Raw genomic sequence first — 6742 nt, 5'->3', positions numbered from 1 at the left:
ATGCTAGCAAGAAGATTGAATAAAATAGATTCGTTTTGCAGACTTTGCTGACTCCTTGAAAGTTGAAGAAAGCAGGCACTGTTTTTCTTATAATTATCTCCTGTTCCCAGAGCGCTTCTTCTAGGTTCTTTACAAACCTAGTAGCATCTGGCTCTTTGGAATCCAGTTCATCCCTTACTTCTGCAGTGTTTACTTCCTATCCACCACAGATTTGCAAGTCAGATGTCTAGCATTCTGCAGGCCACCAGGAGACATGAATGGCTTGCTTAAAGTAATCCAGCCAGAGAGGTGATGGAAACAGGAAGGGGCAGAGCAGACCTGACAGGCAGCAGGCATGCATGTGAGAGCCCATCTAAAATTTCAAACTCTCTTCTAAAGGAAATCAGATGGAGATCAGGCTTGAGATTCATTTGCAGGAGATCAGTTGGTTTTTCTTATCTGGCCCTCCATTCCTATAGCATACATGTGACGTGATACCCTCCTCCTCATCTGTCTCTCATTCCAGATACAAGACCTCCTCCCTCCTGCACAACGCTACATCATCCCACCTTCTCTGACTGCTCCTACCTGTGCCCATCAGGGAGCTACAGCACAAGCACTTGCTGCAGCTCCTCATTATAGCTCAGAATTTTCCATTGCCCTCCACAGCCCTCATGGTTATTATTCTCTCATCACCTGGGCAAGCGAACTCAATCTTCGCTTTTCTGATTTTCTATTGTCTGTTTATTAGATGGACCCTTTGTGAACTCAGCAGTTCACACTTTCCTGTGGTGCCAAGTGTAAAATTAATATTGACTAAAAAATATGGGCACTATTTTGTGGCCAGAGAGGAGGCATTTCAAATTAATGGGAATGTTACAGTGTGTCACACCCACTGTCATCTTTCTGAAGCTCCCAACTCTTGCAGCTTATTTCTAATTGCAGGCATTAACTCTTAATGGGCCTTGTCTGTTCCGGCTGCGTGGGTACCTCCCTCAGCCAGCCCAGTGCCCGCATGTGCTGGGCTGGCTGAGCATGTCTGGGACTTACAAGGTCTCCTCGAAGGCAGAAGTGATGGTGCATCAAACAGCTGCCCAGTTCTTCTGACTCCTTCACACAGCTGTCAGGCAGGCAAAGCCAGAGGCTCGTCCTCCTTAAAGATGTCCTGACAACAGGTTAAGGGTGCTTGGCTGAGAGCGCCCTGAGGGCACCAAGGGACACAGCCCAAGTGCTACCTTCTATCATGCTGCCAGTGAGCTCCCAGGTTGTGCTGGCAGAGATGTCTCAGACCAAGGAGATCATTCTGTCTCCAAGGTCTCAATCCAGCTCTCCGGCTGAGAGATGACTAGCAGTGACTGAGGGGACAATCACTGCCATCTGTGGTAGCTACTACTGTGAGGAGGTAAATGGCCTATTTGGTTTACAGCTGAGACCACAAACATTTTTGCTAAATATTACCAAATAGCCCCTAAGCAGGCAGTATTAACTTTTGCTAGCTCAGAAATTGCTGAGAGGAGAAATCCTCTATCAGCTGAGCACAGGCTGCGACTCTTGGTGGGCACATCCATGCCAAAAAGTCCAGTTCCTGCGTCCCTCTCCAGACACCACTCTGTTTGCACAGAGAAGTGCCAGTATTTTCTAACTGGCATTACTGACCCAGCACCACTGCAGAGCTCAGGAGACAAGACTGCTTACATCAGAGATCTCATCGCTCTTACACATTCTGAGCACTTGCAACCCTGCAACTGCTGTAAAATGCTACTTCTGGTATCATGTATGCATCCACACACCAAGCAAGACGCTGAAGAGTTGAGTCTTTCAGTGGTCTGCCCTACAGCATGCACACATGCTAACATTAGATTTCTTTTGGAGCATCCCCCTGTCCATCTGGCCTTACACAGGAGGGGAACAACTGCTGGGACAGCGTATGCTACTTGAGAAACAAGCACTGTGTCCTGAGCCTGCCAGCAGCTGAGCCCTGCAAGCCATAAGAGACTGCAGTCACGCCAGAGGAGCAGTAGGGAAACTGAGGCAATGTATTACCCTACCAGAGACAGAGATCTTTCTCTCACTCAGACTGATTTAAGATTAGAAAAGTGCTGGCAATCAAGGTTTTAGTTGAGTGTATTTCTACAGGCAGTTATGGCTGAGTAACAGATAGGGGTTTTCTACTGGTCGATCAAAATCCCCCAAGGAGGTCAAGAAAGAGTCCAGGGAAGAAAAGAGGATTAGAGAGATGCTGAGCATGCAGCTATGATCTCAGGCAAAAGAAATCTTGCTGTTGCATGCCTTGTGCACCCTAACCCTTTATAGCCAAGAGCTTTTTGCCAACCTCTTAAAACAAACATGTAAAGCAATTATACTGGTGTAATTCCAGCTACCACTAGTACCTCCATGCACTTGCACAGCAAGCATAAGAGAGGACAGTTTAGACTTCATTATTATTACTTCAAATACTGTTGCCAACACAAAACATTTGAGTAACAGAGCTAACAGACACAACTGATTACACACACCCCCACACAAATTTTCCTCACTGTAACTGTCCCAGCCCAGCCCATGCCTGCTACAAAAGACTCCAGTGTCACTGCTTTCACTTTCAAAAGGAAGATAACACTGAATAAACTTTTGTTCTCCAATGAAACTGAACAAATGAAAGAGGCCAGATGTACAAGTCCTTCCTGGTCACATTAAGCACATTACAGACTTCCAACCATGTTATAAATGGAGGAGCGCTGCAGCATCACTGCACGTATGGGAGCACTGAGGCATGCCCAGTGGATGCCCAGGAACTGAGCTCCCACCTCCAGCCATGACAGATAAAACAAAGAGTTGCCTTGTTTAAAAAGGAAGGGACACATGGTTTCTAATGTGTCACCTGTGGATACTTAAAATAATTGTATCTGAACAGATTAATGGCAAATGGCAGTTGCTCAGATGAATACAGTGTACTATATGGAGCTACAAAAACTGCCAGAAGTACTTGATTTTCAGATTACACCAGCTGTAAAAAAATATGGATCACAGAATGCTGTCAGGAGAGGACAACGAATGCTTTCCAAATGACGTGTCAGACTCTGGCAGCTCAGGCACTAGCAAAACCACGCACCTGATAAGCAGGGCAACGTGTACTGAACCCCCTGACCCAGCACAGCAGAGCTGCAGGTGCACAACTCAGTCTCAAGCACAGCCAGCAGAAGGGTCTGCAGCCGCACAGATCCACATCAGACTCTGTCCCTCCCTTCCTACAAAGGTGGAAAATTCCCAGGCACGGCATTGGCTCGACATTCCTCACACCACAAACAACAGTCAAGACCAACAGTGACAGGTTTTGAAATCCTCATCCTGCAGCTCACAGGATGATCTATAATAGCAAAGACACAGAGAGATAAAAGCCTTCATGCAGTATGAAGAATTTCACTTTACTCAAGCAAAAATTAAAACCCCTGTCCTTTGAGAAAGATAGCAGGTTTTCCTTTATCTTGAAAGATCTTTAAAAAAAAAGGGGGGGGACGGGGACGCGGACAGACATGTACTCCATCTTGCTAAGATAAATCAACTTAAGGGGCAGATTCTTCTCTTATGTGGTCCTGTACAACCTACCAAATCGTATCAGCAGAATGGTGGAAGATCAGGTGAGGATAGGCTGGTAGCAGTTACCCAGAGTGCGTCCTGTGCTGTCCTAGCAGATCAGACCTGCTGCACACCTGAAAGACCTTTCTTTTGTCCTTCATGACTGTGCTTCAAAATGTAAGGAAAGTGAAGCTGGGAGATACAGATCCAGCCCTCATGCTACAAAAACATGTAAGTCAGACTTCACATCAAATGTGTCAGTCGTCCTCAGGAATATCAAGCAAAGCACGAGTGGGTGATTGCAGGACCAGAATGAAACATGCAGTTTGTATTGAAATGTAGCTTATGATACACTGATTTTTATTCTTCAGATAAAGCCAAAAAAGGTAAGGAGCATCCTAGCTGTGCTTGGTATGATTATCACTATTTAATAGTGTCAGCTGAGACTTGACATTGAGGCAAGTAACAGTTAGCAAATGAAAGAGTCTTTTACAAAATAGCCACAATGACCATCATGATCGTGCTATTTGTCTAATAAAAATGTAAAAGGTGTATTTTACTTAGCAGGTTTTTATGACTGTGACAAAGGTAAACTTCTTCAATAACCATTCAGTAATGATTAAGGCATGCTAGAGTTTAAAGCTCTAGTTTACAATAACCTTTCAAAACAAATTGTTTTCCTTTGCATTGCTGCAGGGCAGAATAAAGGTAGTTAAGGTACCTTAATTGCATTTCTAGTCCTAGCATCTTTTGAAATCATGCTTGGACTACAATTCTGAAGTTTTTAAGGCTTTGGTTGGAGGGGGTAGTCTGAACTGCAAAAAAAGCAGAGGGAGGAAAAGAAAAAAAAAAAAACCAGCCAGGAAAACATAGGCATTTCCTGAAATTAAATCTCAGGCAATTAGGGTATATCTGACATTCAACAATGATGCAGTGCAAAGACAAAGGGGTTAACATACACAGCACAGCAAAGGACAGTGTCTTGGTTTGATCCAGAAAGCTATGCCAGAGCATCCTACATCTGGGTGGCCCAGGCACAAAAACATTTTACTTTGGCAATTGTATTTCTAGTTCTAAATGGTTCTTCACTAGCTCAGGTACTTCTGCACTGCAATGTGCAGTGTGGACACTTCTGGCTATGAACCCTCTCACCTTTTTCCCCTCAGAATCACCCATCAGCCAAAATTAAAACCCAAACAATTGCAGGAGATGCAAGCAGGGAAAAGTAGAGACAGAGCAAAGTGCTCCCTGATTTCACCATAGAGTTCTTGACACAGCCTGCTTGTGTCTGATCTGTTGAGTGCAGCCTCGAGTGACTCATTACAAAGTCTTGGTGTGTTAATTCAGAAGGCAGAAATTAATCTGGATTCTACTGGAGGTAGATGACAGCATTTTTTGTTCCTTAAACAGGAGCGGTTGCTTCAAACACACAGGCATTGTATTAGCAAGTCTGTTTCTCACCACAGCTTTAATAAGATGTAGGAGAGCAGCACTCACTCTCAATTTGTGGGAAGTGGTTTGAAAGCTGTTCTCTACCTCCCAGGCTCACGTGTGATGTGGCTGGGATTTACAACCCTGTTAACTTATGTAGGTTTTCCAATTTGCATCCATTTCCTGAAAGATTCAAGCCAAAGGAAAATGGATGCTAATGTAGGAGCCTGTATTTGGATTGGTGAAGCAGATAATCCAAGATTAATTTCATCTGACAAAAGAAATCTATTATTACAGTGTCAAACTCTGGTGTGCAGCTAGTAGCTCTCAGCAAGACTGGAGATGCAACTCAGCACCTGCGTTCTTGCACACAGGTGCTATCTGAAAATGCTTAGGAAGATTGGAGTGATTCTGACAGGGGCAAAAGTGCCTTTGAAAGCAAGGCTGAAAGCATCCTCTTTATCACCTGGTTTTTGGCTGGATGGAGAATTGAGCCTGCATGTGATACTGCAGCAATTATTGAACATAAGGCTATGCTAGCCACTGATAGGAGGTTTATTATAACCACAAAGGAGGAATAATCCATCTCTAGCCTGGGTTTGAGGTCTTTCACTGAAACACACTCAAGGATCTGACAGGGAGACCCAAGCTCTGCATCTCACACACTCCCTTACAACAGCGGAAAGTGTGGGTTAGAAATAAGTCTTTGATACTCACATAAACTACACGCCATGCAGGGCAACACCGGATGGGTGTAACAGTCCTTTAGAAAACTATGGAGCAGATCCAGTTCCTCACCAAACACTTAGAGGTCCATTCAATAAATGAGCCACCTCAGATGATTCAGGTCAATTTCCTCTGTTGCCCGAGACTCATCTCCCATTACATCTTCAGCTTGAGAAAAGATGTTACCATGACTTTAGCAATTATGACAATATTAGCTGCTTCCCTCACATTCAGAAGTGGTTGCAACTGTGATCTCTGTATTACTGAAGATGTTTTCTTTCATCCAGGCATATCCATGTGCTCATGCAAAGCCTAGAGCAATATTGCCATTGCCCTCAGTCCCACTCCTGCATAAGACAGCAATGCTGACCCCAAAGCTCCTGCATATGTGAGAAAGATGTCTCTATCTCTGCAAGAGATAGAAGTAGATAAAGAGCACCTGCACTTCCTATACCCCAACACATGGTTCTGGTAAAAAAAATTCTATAAAAATATGACCTAAGGGTAAGGAGTACAATGATAAATAGTAGACCAACTCCAACTGAATGAAGTACACACAGAAGTTGCTTTGAGGAGGCTGGCTCTTCCACCAACTGTAAGACTCACTGTTCTGACAGCTATTTGGCACTCTTCCCTACTTTAGTCCTTAGGTTGAGAGAATGATGTCTTCTGAGGTTCCCAAGAGAAGTACTGGATAGCATTCAAGCTACAGTCTCACTGCAGCACACTGTATCTCATTTGCTGTGAATTGCTGGGACTGCTGACCTGTGAGCCTGGCCCGTTTGCAGAGGCCCTGAGCCTCTGGCTGTATTTCTTTCTACCATTTAAGCCACATCCCAGCACAACTGCCACAGCCTTTTAATTCTCTGCAGCCATCTTGCACACACCCTACTCCTTGTTCTCCAAGGATTCAGCTTCTCCCCACCTCCTGCTTACACTGCTGACAGTTTGCCTCTGAGAGGGGTTTGCACTGACCCTCGACTGCTGCACGCACTCTGCTATTCGTCTCTTGCTCCACACAAGCACATGGGCA

Source organism: Falco cherrug, chromosome 4, assembly GCF_023634085.1.
Source record: "Falco cherrug isolate bFalChe1 chromosome 4, bFalChe1.pri, whole genome shotgun sequence".
Taxonomy (NCBI): domain Eukaryota; kingdom Metazoa; phylum Chordata; class Aves; order Falconiformes; family Falconidae; genus Falco; species Falco cherrug.
Note: the sequence above shows the minus strand (reverse complement) of the source record.